The following is a 15,098-nucleotide window of genomic DNA, read 5'->3' as shown; positions in this document are numbered from 1 at the left end:
ACCCTGCTTGCTTGCTCTCTCTCTCTAAAATAAATAAATCTTTTTAAAAATAAAAAAAAATACATATCAACATTAACAATATTTATGGAGGGCTTATATGATGATGAAGCCTGTTTCCAAGTGCTGTTTTGCCTTTTCACTGCATACCCCAGCCCCCATCCTCTGCGGCTCTCCCCATTTGTCTTCCATTCCTTCCCACTACCCGCATCCATCCTGATTCCTTGCATTTCTACTTGAGGAACAGCAAGATTTTTCTACTTGCTATTCTTCAACAAAGAATAATGTATCTTTCTCAAGCTCATATGTCTGACTGAAGCTCCAGACCCACTTTGCAGATACAAATACACAAAGGACTCAGCTGAATTAAAGAGCAACACTATTTTTCTTCAGGTGCTAACATCGCTTTCATTTAAGAATAGTTGTCATTCTTAAAAGGCAACTTTATTTTTTGAATTCCATCTAAATTAATTGCATCCAAGATACAGGAAAAAATGAAAGCAATATGTCTTTAAGAGCTCCTGGCCCTATAAAGCAGGCTCTAGGCTTCTGAGAGCTAAGGCTATGCCAGACCATCAGATTTCCCTGAGAGCTAGACACAACATTAAATATGATAAAAATTATTAAGAATATTCTAACTAATAAAGCTGTAGATTGCCATAGACATTTTTAGCTATGTTATAATAATATTTGGTATAAATTTCCAAATCACATGTATATTGGGCACTATAGTACTTTTTTTAAAGATTTTATTTATTTATTTGACAGACAGAGATCACAAGTAGACGGAGAGGCAGGCAGAGAGAGAGGAGGAAATAGGCTCCGTGCTGAGCAGAGAGCCTGATGCAGGGGCTCGACCCCAGGACCCTGGGATCATGACCTGAGCCGAAGGCAGAGGCTTAACCCACTGAGCCACCCAGGTGCCCCGGCACTATAGTATTTTTAAAAGATTTTATTTTTTATGTATTTGAGAAAGACAAAGAGAGACAGAGAACACAAGCAGGGGGAGAGGGAAGACAGGCAGAAGAAGAAGCAGACACCCTGCTGAGCAAGGAGCCAGATGCCAGGCTTGATCCCAGGACCCCAAGATTATGACCTGAACTGAAGGCAAATGCTTAACAGACTGAGCCACCCAGGCATCCCTATACTTGGCTATAATATTAAAAAAAAAAGGAATATGGATGTGCATTGTTAAATCTCACAGATGTAATAATTAATTTGTCTTCTAAGTAGAAAATTTTCTTTTTTATATGCTTAGGAGACAATTCCATACATTTCCAATAAGATTAATTTAAATGATTAAGTTACCATTCATTAGTAAATAATAAGGATATAATTTATAGACTATTGCCCCCCAAAATGTTCACAAGTAAAATTATTTCTAGATATAAAATGTTTAGCCTTCTACAGCCAACTCTATAAATGTTAAATCAAAACATAACCACCTCTTCCAGAGAGCCAATTCTACACTTCCACTGAATGAAGAAACACTAATTAAAAACCTACATCAGGGAGTGCCTGGATGGCTCAGTGGGTTAAGCCTTTGCCTTGGCTCAGGTCATGGTCTCAGGGTCCTGGGATCAAGCCCCATATCGAGCCCCACATTGGGCTCTCTGCTCAGCTGGGAGCCTGCTTCCACTTCCTCTCTCTGCCTGCCTTTCTGCTTACTTGTGAACTCTCTCTCTGTCAAATAAATAAATAAATTTTAAGAAAAAACAAAAACAAAAGCAAAAATCTACATCAGTCCTGACACCATTCTAGATGCTCTAACTTAATAATTACGAGGAAAGACTGGAGCCAGACTGACTGGGTTTGAATTCTCTCTCACCAGTCTTTTCTAGCTTTTGTGATCTTGAGGAATTTAATCTCTCTGTGCAGTTTCTCAACCATGAAGTAGTAATGAAAGCAGTAATGATATGTACTTACATTGTTGTTATGACAATTAGTCAACATATATTAGTGTTTATATTAGTGTTTCTATATAACTAATATCACTCCAAATACGTTTATGTGAATCCATATTCGTATATTCAAATATAGGAAATGATATTAGTTATATGTAAATATATAACAATGTTAACATATACATGTGTAAGTATGCATATATACACATACACATCATTTAGAACAGTAACTAAAAATCATCAAGAGTTTTAAAAGTGTTTTGTTTTTTTTTAAAAGATTTTATTTATTTATTTGACAGATAGAGATTACAAGTAGGCAGAGAGGAAGGGAAGCAGGCTCCCTGCTGAGCAGAGAGCCCGATGTGAGGCTCGATCCCAGGACCCTGGGATCATGACCTGAGCCTAAGGCAGAAGCTTTAACTCACTGAGCCACCCAGGCACCCCGTGTTTTGTTATTATTAATAATGATTCAGTAGTGAACAAAAAAGATAGACATCTGTTTTCAAGACATATGTTTTCACTATGGAGAAGAAATAGTAAATAAGTAAACAAATACTATAGAAAATCACCTATAATAACAAATACTAGGCTAAGTATTAAAACACAGCCATGTAGCAGGGAGGGAACAGTCATACAGCTGTGGCTGAGTTTTGAGAGCAGGCCTGCCTGGGAAGGTTACATTCAAGCTGAAATCTTAGTAACAATAAGGTCAGTGTAAAGATTTTAAATACTATTCTTGTGTCAATGGGAAGTTTTTTGGGGGGGGGGGGGGTTAAGTTTGAAGAAGGAGAAAAAAAAATGGGATATGAACAGACTTTGTATAAAAATTAGCTGTGGGGTGCCTGAGTGGCTCAGATGGTTAAGCATCTGCCTTCAGCTCAGGTCATGATCCCAGTGTCCTAGGATCAAGTCCCACATTGGGCTCCCTGCTTGGCAGGAAGCCTGCTTTCTCTTTCCCACTCCATCTGCTTGTGTTCCTGTTCCTGCTATCTTTCTCTCTGTCAGATAAATAAGTAAAGTCTTTAAAAAATAAATAAAATAATAAAAATTAGTTGAGTTGTTATATATGAATTTTAGGGAGGCATTTTGGAAGCATGTGTGGAGTAGACCTAAATTAATCAGATTATCTTCAAATATTTTATTCTGATCTACTCAGTTAAATATTAACATTTCATAAATATGTCAATTACATACGACATACAGAATAAATATGTAACAAAAATCCAAAGGGGGAAAAACAGACTATTCCATGTACCTAAACTATACAGAAGAAAAATGACAAGACTGTAATTCTTTAAAAGAAGAATAATATGAGATCTCACATATCCTTTACCTAGTTTCTTCCAATGGTTGCCTCTTACATCATGATGATACACTGTCAAAACCAGGAATTTAGTATTAGAACTAGGTATGTGTGTGTGTTTATATCTTCCTTAATAAAGTGTGTAGATTCATCCTATCACTACATCAACCAAGATACAGAAATATGCCATCACATGAAGAACCCCATCTGCTAGATGTGCCTCCATATATGTGCCTAGCAGCACTGTTTTGGCTGTGTCCCACGCTTTTCGATATGTTGCATTTTAATTTTCATTAAATTTAATGCATTTTTTTTTAATTTCCTTAAGTCTTCTTCTGAGACACAGAGATTTTTTAGAATGGGTTGTTTAGTTCCAAGTGTTTGGAGACTTCTTGCTACCTTTTCCTTACGTATTTCTGAATGGATTCCATTGTGCTCAGATCAGGAATGCCCTTTGTCTAATTTCAATTTTTTAAAATCTTGGGATTTTAGGACTTAGGGTATTACCTGTCCTGGTACCTATCTGGAGATGTTTCGAAAATGTGTATTCTGCTACTATATCATGTCATCATATCACACTCAATCAATAAGAAAAACAATCTTACTTATTTAAGGATCTCCTGGATCTCATCTTGCCACCTCTTCTCCCAAGCTGAAAGTAATATGGTTCACAAGATGACACTACAAAACTAAAACAAAACAAACAAAAACCTACCATTTCTCCCTCTGCTCACCTTTTACCTCTTTCGTTTTCCCAATTCCATTCCTTCTTTTTTACAATAAAAAGACTCAAAGCCATGATGGAACCATTAGAAAAGTGTTCAGCTTGTCTCTGTGGAATATGGTCCCTTTTCTCTTTCCCTCTTGTTTTCTGTTCAGTTGCTATCCATCAACAATCACACACAAGCCACTCTGAACTTCCTCTTCACTCGGAGCTGCTCACCAGGCAAAGCCCATGTTTACAGAGCTGCAAAGGAGAAAGTGCTAAATTGATGCAGCACATTTGCATACATCCCACTTGAAAAAATTAAAACAACATAAAACAAGGCAGGTGAGGCATCCCGGGAAGTGATGTGAAAGCAATTATTCTGTTTAAAACGTTTTGTCTGTATATGGTGTGCACACCATCACTCACAGTGCGTCTTCCGGAATGTGATTTCTGACATCCTGTCGTCTGCTGCGCCACTTAATTATAGTGAGTAATGAGGAGATTTTAAAACCACACTGTCACAGTTAATAGGGTGAATAATTAAAGTAATAGTAGAGTTGGTTTCCCTTCTGTACAAACCATTTGGTCTTCTAACATTGTTTAGATTTTCCCACAAAGTGATTCTCTTCCTCAAATTTACTGTTCCAGAAGCCAGACTTGAGCACTGAGCACCTCACAGGAGAATATGAGAGCTAACCTGTGTGAATTCCCTGAAATAACATACTAAGGCAGGTAGTTACACCTTTACACTTCTCCTTTCTCCCTCCCCACCCCCAACCGGGATTAGGTGGGAGCGGGGGGGGGGGGGATTTGTTCTCCTGAAGGAACACATAGTTGATAATCCATTAAGTGAAAAATTTTGAATTACAAGATTTTTTTTTTTAAGTTTCTTAGAGAAGAAATAGACATGCTGGAGAAGAGGCATTAGCAAAAGTAATCTTCACAGTCCTGTTTAACAGGAGAGAAAAAAGCATAGAAACCTAAATTACCTGGCATCAATGGTGGGAACGAGCAAATACTACTAATGATAAAGAAAGTTTCATGGGAGGGTACCTGGGGGGCACAGTTGATTAAGTTTAAATATCCAACTCTTGATTGATTTCAGCTCAGCTCAGGTCATGATCTCGGGGTGCTTAGATCGATTCCTGCATCAGGCTCTGTGCTCATAGGGGGGTCTGCTTCAGATTTGCTAGTTCTCCGTCCCTCATCCCTCCCCTCCCGCACTCGAGCTCACTTTCTCTCTCTCTCTCTCTCTCTCTCTCAAATAAAATAAAATCTTTTTTTTTTTTGAGTTTTTAAATTTTTTATTTTTTATAAACATATATTTTTATCCCCAGGGGTACAGGTCTGTGAATCACCAGGTTTACACACTTCACAGCACTCACCAAATCACATACCCTCCCCAATGTCCATAATACCACCCCCTTCTCCCAAACCCCCTCCCCCCGGCAACCCTCAGTTTGTTTTGTGAGATTAAGAGTCACTTATGGTTTGTCTCCCTCCCAATCCCATCTTGTTTCATTTATTCTTCTTCTACCCACTTAAGCATCCATGTTGCATCACCACTTCCTCATATCAGGGAGATCATATGATAGTTGTCTTTCTCTGCTTGACTTATTTCGCTAAGCATGATACGCTCTAGTTCCATCCATGTTGTTGCAAATGGCAAGATTTCATTTCTTTTGATGGCTGCATAGTATTCCATTGTGTATATATACCACATCTTCTTGATCCATTCATCTGTTGATGGACATCTAGGTTCTTTCCATAGTTTGGCTATTGTGGACATTGCTGCTATAAACATTCGGGTGCATGTGTCCCTTTGGATCACTACATTTGTATCTTTAGGGTAAATACCCAATAGTGCAATTGCTGGGTCATAGGGCAGTTCTATCAAATAAAATAAAATCTTAAGTAAGGAAGGTTTGTTGGTTGGCTGGCTCATGGGAGAGAGAAATGGAAAATACTCCAGAGAGTAAGAGTAGGAAGAGTTTTTAATATCAGGATAAGAATGTATAATTTACTCTGTGGGAAACTCAGGATCATAAAGGTTTGAGCATGAATATAACATCATGCAAATTGATTTCACAAAGATAAAAAGGTTAAAGGGTATTGATTTGTAAGGCATGGGCTTAGTGCTTTGGGATGTATACTAGTTAATTTCAAGACCTGAAATTAACCAGTGACTAAAATTCTTTCCACTTAACTTGAGATGTTATTGTTCAGGAAGTAGGTTTTGCATATTGGCAACATCTCTGGATTAAAGTCAAAATACCAAAAGTCCTGTCACCTTCCTGGTCTTAGTTCTCTCATCCTGTAAAATATGCCTGCCCTGTCTTCCTCATAGGATGACAGCTAGGAGCAAAGTGAGATGTTAACGGCTGATCCCATGAAAGGAAATGAAAATAAGCTGTTGATCAAGTCAATCAGGGAGGGGTCTTGCTGGCTGCAATGACAGAAGTAGTTACTCTGACAGAGTGTAAGTACTATCTTGTAAGACAGAGGTCTAAGGGGGAGTATTTATGAAGTTCTGGAAGTCCAGGATAAGACAAGACTTTCAGTATGGAGGCTGGGCTGGGCGGACCAATGTTTATAATATAATAGTTTAGAATTTGTGCATATGAAGCATTTTTAAATGAATATTGTGAAGTAAACAATTGTTTGATAAACCCTGTTTAGTAACTGATTTTTCTCAGAAGGAAAACTCTGAAAGAAACAATAAAGTTACTCCCAGTCTCATCTTCCCGAGAAGGAATTCCCTAGAATAGTTGTCATATCCATGCATATAAATGACTGTAAGCTAACGTCATTTACTTTTCTTTGTAGGAAAGCTTTATTTTCAACCGTATGAAGCTGTGTGCCTTAATTTCTTACTGGGTACAGTGAGAGAGAGTTGTACGTCAGAAACCAGGGTTGAACCCTTTAAGAGACATGAATCTGGTTGCAAACCACCCACAAGAGCACTGACATCACTGTGATTTCTAAATGACTGTATGCAGTTACTAAATTCAGCAAACTGCACACTTAAAATGGCTGCATTTCACTGTATGTAAACAATGTCTTCATTTAAAAAAGCATGGTGAAGAACTGAGTCTCCAAACTCCCTCCCAAATTTGTATTAGCTCCCTCAATTCTTCCATTCACTTCCAGTGCAAGACGTTCTGGTTCCACTTTCCAATTCCCCAGTGTTTTAAGAACCAAATCTTTCCAAAAAGAAGAAAATTTTACATAAAAATAACTAATATGTCACATTTCCCCCATGCAAATTATTCTTTATTTCTCCCAACATCCACACTTAATGTTTTATATCTTCACTCGCATTTTCCAGCAACCTGCATAAAGCAGCCCGTATCTCTGTATATTAAACTTGTATACACATCCTCAGGATCCAATTTAAATATGATCTCTTGTGAAAAATCTCTCCACATTCCTTTTATAACATTTTCATACCATGCTTAGGGCATTTATTACTTTTATTTTGGGTTGTAGATACTTGCTTGTATGGGTATCAAATCATTAAAACAAGGATCCAAATCTGTTTCATCTCTTCATGTCTTCTATTATTTAAAATGCTTGGGGCACCTCCGTGGCACAGTCGGTAAAGCATCCGACTCTTGGTTTCAGCTCAGGTGGTGATTTCAGGGTCACAAAATTGAGAGCCCCCTTCAGGTTCCATGCTCTGTGCTATGTGCAGAGTCTGCTTAAGATTCTCTCCCTCTCCTCCTGCCCTTCCCTACTGGCCCTCACTCTCACTCTCTCTCTCTCACTCTCTCTCTCTCTCTAAAATAAAATAAATAAAAGTAGATCCTGCATATAGAAGGTGTTTAGTAAATATTTTGAAAATGATTGAATGTCAACAACTGGACTGTGTCCATTTGAGTTTCTAAAGATGCCACCAGAGGACGGTACAAGGGTCAGGTAACCCGGATACTGCTCTAGAACTACCAAAATGCTGGTCCCTGAGCATCCAGAGAAAGGAACTCAGAGGGAGAATGCAGTGCGCAAAGAGAAGTAGAGGGGAACCATAGATGACAGAGAATAAGGAAACCCGCATTCTGTTCATGAGTCAGCTGGCAAATACTTTGTAAAACTATGCAATGCTCACTCTCTCTGGTCACATTCCCTGTATCTCTTTTGAATCTTATAATTAACAATTTTAATTGTGGATCTCCCACCATTATGCTTGCTGTGTGTTTATCACCTATGTATCCACTACTTAAAAGTATTCATTGTCTCATAATCTCTCTTTCTGCCATACCTCAACTTTCCACAATCTCCCGTGTAGACAAAAGACCAGGCTGCCATTGGTTTTCCTCTAGTGATGGCATTTAATTAATCACCCCCGACCCCAGCACCTGGATTGTTTCTCTTGTCATTTCATCACTGTCCCACTACTTTATACAATTTAGCATTTCAAACACCACGGTGTACTTGTTATAACACCTATTAGGTTCCCTTCTCAAGCTTTGAACTCACTCGGGCTGCAGAATGGATCATCTTATTATCTCAGGCTCTTGGGTAAACTGTAGCAGGGGTGTAATTTGCATGAAGCACATCTTTCATGGGGTGGAAGGGAGCAAGATGACAGGATTGAAGCACCAGGCTTTTGATTTAATTAGTTCCACCCCAATGCCTGGAATTTTTTACTTCCTACTTTCAGCTCCGATTACACTGAAAACAAGTGGCGGGGTAATATTTTCTTTGTGAATTAAGGGCTCATTTAAAAGAAAGTTCTGCCACCTCGTTACCTACTTCTTAGGGTCTTAGGCATAAATATGTAAAGATAAATAAAAATTCCTTTTTATGTGTTATTTCTTTTAAAATTTTGCTATCTCTTGAATTAATATTGATCATTTGAAAAAGGGACTAAGAGTTAAAGTAATGCATAAACTGGCAATTATCCTAAGGCCCAAAAGTACAGTAGGTGGGTGTTAGATCTAAAATAAATAAGTTGAGTAATTCTGTGGTCCATTTTCTTTTGAAAACTTTATATAGAAGAGAAAAAAAATCAGTTTAGGTTTTGTGCCTGCATATGAGGGAAACTTCCGGACAAAGCTGAGACGTTTAATGTAGGGCAAACAAATGTTCTGTTTGGAAACTGCAGCTACCCTCTTTGTCTGTCAGCCTTGACTGTGAAACCCATTTTGGGGGTTTCAGGAGTTTGGTTTTTGTTTGTTTGTTTGTTTGTTTGTTTGTTTGTTTTTTGTTTCTTTTGGAAAGCATCCAGTGACTGTATATGAGAGAAAAAGTTATACAGAGAGATGGTCCATATTTCTTGTCCTTAAAATATACCCTTTCCCTCACCGGCATTTTTAAAGCTAGCTTCTACCCAACCATTGGCTATCATTTAACTATTACTTCTTTCAAAAGCCTTTCCTGGAACCTGAGTTAAATTAGTTGTCTCGGGAAGTTCTCACAGCACCCTGAAAATTTTCCATTATTGCTATCTTTCACCTGCTATTTTAATACTAGCTTCACTGGTTAGGCCTCCTATAAATTTCAAGCTCACTAAAACAATATGATGAAGTATTTACAGTTCTACTTCCGGTTAATGGGCGATATCACACACTAGTACAGGGCTCGTTCCCATTTGATGACGTTCACAGCTGAACATGGCCTTGTGGTTAAGAGTTTCAGCCTTGGTTTCCTGCTCTGCGTTCTGTTTACAAATCGTTAATAATTTTATCCTTGAACTTGTATTTTATGTGTGAAGTCCATGGGACGATGGAGCATGTGAGCAAGCAGAGGAACTCTGCACAGTGGAGTGTCCACTCCTGGCTAGCTTGCTTACACTCAGCCTAGAATGCCCCAGAAGCACAGAATCCTGGTGAAGCCCGTGACGCACAAAAGGGAGTCCCCAAGCACAGAAAGAGGGACACTGACAGCATGGAGATGTGACACTTCCCCAAAATAAGGCTCTGGTGTTCTGAGAAAGACAGAGAACCAAGGCAGCCTGCCTTGTTCTTCTTGACTCGTGCTATGTGATTGTGTTAGGCAATAACTTACACGAATAGAAGGACATCAACAGAAAGAAGAACGCGGGACAACAAAAATCAGAAAAAAAGTGCTTCTCTCTTTTAGTCCTTTGTACTCATTTGCAAACCAAAGGCAGAGAATGTTCACAGAAGCTGTGCCTAATGGGAAGTGAGATATAAAGAGCCGGGTTAGTTCTGAGTGTGGTTCTCCCCATTCTGGTCAAAAACTACACCATATGCTCTTAGGAGCAAAGAGATACAAATTTTGCAATCCCAATTCCTCAACATATGAGTTAAAGACTCCTATTTGCATTTAAAATTGGCATTATTATCCCGAATAGTTTAGAATTTTAATTCTGCTTTAGTTAGAATGATATTATACAGCAAATATGAAATACCAGGGCTCTCTGAAAGCACCAACCGAAGACAGGAAAACTTGTCTACCTAAGTCCTGTAATGACACTACATTCCTGCTTTTTCATTAAGGAATGCCACATTTTCATCTTGCCCTGGGTCCTGCAAAATATGCAGTCATCTCTGCATCAAGTTTTAATGCAGCAAATGTAGAGTGTTCAAACCCAATGCATTCCAAAGAAAAGACTTGTCCTTGACCAGTTTCTGGGAGATAAACTCTGAGCCCTTGGATTATCCTACTTGACAAAAGTGCTTTCATGTATGGAAGAACTTCAGCCACACTGTATGGTTTATGCTAACAACATGATTTATAGCAAATATCTATTTTTACTCACCTGGGTCTCTGGGCCCTGTTGTATCAGTTTTAACTCTGGGACACGGCTGGACCCTGAACAGCTAAGGTCAGGTACACAGAGTGCTCCATGCCTCTGTGACTGGCCCCTAACAAAAAAACTAGTCTTCAAGGCTCAGGTGAGCTTCCTGATTGGCAGTATTTCATACATGTTGTCATACGTCATTGCTGGGAGAATTAAGTGCTGGCTATAGGACTAAGCAGGGACAGTTCAAATGAAATCTTCTGCCTAGATCTTCCTAGACTCTAGGACACATGTCCGTTAAAGTTAGATCATTTTAATCTACACCCTTTGTCTGTAATAAACCTTTTTAAGTCAATATAACAGCTTTACTGATTTCTATGACTCTTTCTAGAAGATCTTCCAACCTGAGAGTGGTTATGAAGACCCCTGGGACTCTTGGTTACAAATTGGGACACTGTATTTAATAGCTCAAACAAGATCATGATAGGGTATTTTCCCCAGTGTAAAGGTGAGAGTATTGTTCTAAAAGCAGAGGATTGGTGATAAGGCAAAACCATTTACTTTTATCTATGAGTATGATTTTCCTTTTTAAGTCTGAGTAATATTCTGTTTTATGCATGCACCAAATTTTGTTTATTCATTCATCTGTCAATGGACACTGTTGGTGTTTTAGGGTGGATGCCTTCTTTAGCTTCACATTTGGGATGCAGGAGATAAAAAGAAAATCCAAAGAACTCACCACAGTGAATCAAGTGCAAGATAGAATGGTAGAAATACCAAACTAAAAAACAGCTCGAAAGTTGGGGGGGAAATATGAATGATCCTCAATGATCTGTGGGACTACTAAAAAAATCTAAATTTTGTAACATCAGAGTCCTAGAAAAGTACAAAAAAGACAGGGATAAATAAGTAGTAGAAAAAATAATTTTGGATACTCCCAAAATGTGGAAAAAATACAGATAATTACAGTTTCAAGAAGCTGAGAAAACCCCTAACAGTATAATCCCCAAGAGATCCAGCTAAGACACAGCAGTCAAACCTCTGAAAAACTAAAGTCAAAAAAAATATTCTGAATGTAGTGAGAGAGGAACTATCCTTATCTTTAGGGGGAAATGATTTGAATGACAGTGGATTTGTCATCAAAAACCAAGGAAACCAAAAGAAAGTGGCACAACATTTTTCAAGTAATGGCAGAAAGGAACTGTCAATTGGAATCTGATATCCACAGGATACATCCTTCAGAAATGAAAAGGAATTTAAAAAAATACTCTGATAAAGGAAAACTAAGAGAATTAGCCATCAGCAGAACTACCCTAAAAGAATGACTAAATCAAGTTACCAAAGAAGAAAGAAGACAATAGAAGAAAGAAGCTTGGAAGATTCCTAAAGAACATAGGAAAAAAATGTATGGGTAAATATAATAGACTATTTTTCTCTTCATGAGTTTTTCAAATATCGATTTATACCGAAACAAAATTATAAAACTGTCAGATATGGTTCTAAATGTACACAGAAAAATTTAATTACTAATATTAATAACTTAAAATTATTAAAATGATTCAAGACAATTATAAATAAAAGAGAATAAAAGAGTGTACAGGGAGGCAAGGTTTCTGCACCACTCACACTGGTAAAATAATGGCATAAGGAGACTATGACAAGTCATGCGTCTATAATGTCATACCTAGAACAACCACTGACAAAGCTATAAAAAGGAGATATACCCCAAAACACTGTACATAAATCAAAACAGAATTCTAGAAACTGTTCAGGTAAACCATAGGAAGGTACAAAAAGAAAATATGAGGGAAAAACAAGAGAGCAAAGAGAAAACAATAGTAAAATAAAATGGCAAACTGAAGCACTAACATAGCAATGGTGACATGAAATGTAACTTGTCAAAAGACGTCAATGAAAAGACAGAGACTGGCAAAGTGGATTAAAATGTGCAACCAAGCTACAGACTGCCTACAACAGTTTCACTTTAAATACAGTGATACAGACAATAGAAATGTAAAATATTGAAAAGGTTTATTATGCAAGCTTTAATCAAAAGAAAACAGAAGTGGCTATATTATTATCGCTTAAAGTATACATTAGGGCAAAGAAAAGTACCCAAGGTAGAGAGGGACATTATATGAGAAAGCGTCAACCCAGCAAGGAGACACAATAATAGTGAATATGTACGCATGAACACAGCATCACTGCAAAATATCTGAGGCAGGAACTGACAGTACTGAAAAAGAAATAAGCAATTCTACAAAGGAGCAACTAGAATGAAAATCAGAACAGGTAAAGGAGAATTCAACACCACTAAGATCTGATAACATCAGTAGCCCACTCTCCCACCAGCAGTTGCGTACGCATTCATTTCGAGCGCCCTCAGACATATGCCAAGATAGACCATCTGCTGGGACATAAAAAGAAAGTCATCAAATCAAGACAATTGAAATCATATAGTGTGTGTTCTCTGAGAAACAAAAAAAACAAAAAACAAAAAAAAAGAAAAGAAATTGAAGCCTAACTAGAAATCAATACAAGAAAGGCAACAGAGAAGTCTCCACACACTGAGAAAGGAAACAGCACACATAAATAATACATGGGGCAAGGAGGGAGTCTCAAGGGAAATTTAAAACACACTGAACTGAATGAAAATGAAAATGCAACATATCAAAATTTTGTGGGAAAGAGGTAAAACAGTATTGAGATAGAAATTTATAGCATTAAGGCATACATAAAAAATAGAAAATTTCTCAAATCAGTAATCTAAGCTTGCACATCAAAAACCTATAAAAATAAGAGTAAAATAAGCACATGACAAGTAAAAAGCCAGACAGGAATTGGCCAGAACATATGAAAAGACATTTTACTGAAGAGGATATAGAGATAAAAAATAAGCACATGAATATGTGTTTGGTTTCATTAGCAATTACAGAAATTTAAGTAAGAACATCACAAGGAGATCACCTATAAGAATGGCTGAAATTAAAAAAAAAAATCAAAACCACATTGAGATAACACCTGATACCAGTCAGAATGGCTAAAATTAACAAGACAGGAAACAAAAAATGTTGGAGAATTCATGGAGAAATGGGGACCCTCTTATACTGTTGGTGGGAGTGCAAGTTGGTGCAGCCACTTTGGAAAACAGTGTGGAGGTTCCTCAGAAAATTAAAAATAGAGCTACCAGCAATTGCACTACTGGGTATTTACCCAAAGATACAGATGTAGTGAAAAGAAGGTGTGCCTGTATCTCAATATTCCAAGCAGCAATGTCCACAATCTCCAAACTGTAGAAGGAACGGAGATGCCCTTCCACAGGTGAATGGGTAAAGATGTGGTATATGTATGCAATGAAATATTACTCAGCCATCAGGACGGATGAACACTTACATTTACATAGACATGGATGGAACTCAGGGCATTATGGCAAGTGAAATAAGTCAATCAGAGAAAAACATTTATCATAGTGTTTCACTCATTTTGGAATATAAAAAAAGTAGCAGAGAAGATCATAGGGGAAAGAGGGAAAACTACTGGGAAGAAGTCAGAGAGGGAGACAAACCATGAGAGACCCTTGACTCTGGAAAACAAACTGAAGTTTGTGGAAGGGGAGGTTGATGGGGGGATGGGGTAACTGGGTGATGGGCATTAAGGAATTATATGCAACTGAATCACTGAACATTACATCTAAAACTAATGATATACGTTACCTAAATATATTTAAATTAAAAAAAAAGATGTTAAAAAATGGCTAAAATAGGGGCACCTGGGTGGCTCAGTGGGTTAAAGCCTCTGCGTTCGGCTCAGGTCGTGATCTCAGGGTCCTGGGATCCAGCCCCGCATCAGGCTCTCTGCTCAGCAGGGAGCCTGCTTCCTCCTCTCTCTCTGCCTGCCTCTCTGCCTACTTGTGATCTCTGTCAAATAAATAAATAAAATATTTAAAAGAAAAATGGCTAAAATAGAACATAGGCGACACCACCAAATCCTGGCAAGAACGTGGAAAAACTGTCATTCATACATTGCTGATGGGAATATAAAATTGTACAGCCTTTCTGGAAACCACTTTGGGATGTTAACTACACATGCAATAACTACATATACAATTATCCTATAAAAATAAACACACAAGAATCTATACACTAATGTTCATAGTAGCTATATTTATAATAGTCCCAATCTGGAAACAATCTGGATATCCTCCAGTGGGTGAATAGTTAAACAAACTGTGATACATACTTACCATGAAATACTAATCTAACTAAAAAGGGAGTATTGATACAATAGTCTAGATGAACCTTGAGGTGATTGTGTTTTATTAAAAAAAATTAAAGTTACATATAATTCCATTTACATTACATTGTTGAAATGCCAAAATTATAGAAGTGGAAAGGAGATTCATGGTTGCCAGGGGCAAAGGACTGCTGGAGATTTGGAGGGAAATGGGTGTGGATATAAAAGTGTTCCTCTTCGTGACAG

Source organism: Mustela putorius, unplaced genomic scaffold (genome assembly GCF_011764305.1).
Source record: "Mustela putorius furo isolate JIRA1106 unplaced genomic scaffold, ASM1176430v1.1 tig00000813_pilon_pilon_pilon, whole genome shotgun sequence".
In the NCBI taxonomy this organism is placed as follows: domain Eukaryota; kingdom Metazoa; phylum Chordata; class Mammalia; order Carnivora; family Mustelidae; genus Mustela; species Mustela putorius.
Note: the sequence above shows the minus strand (reverse complement) of the source record.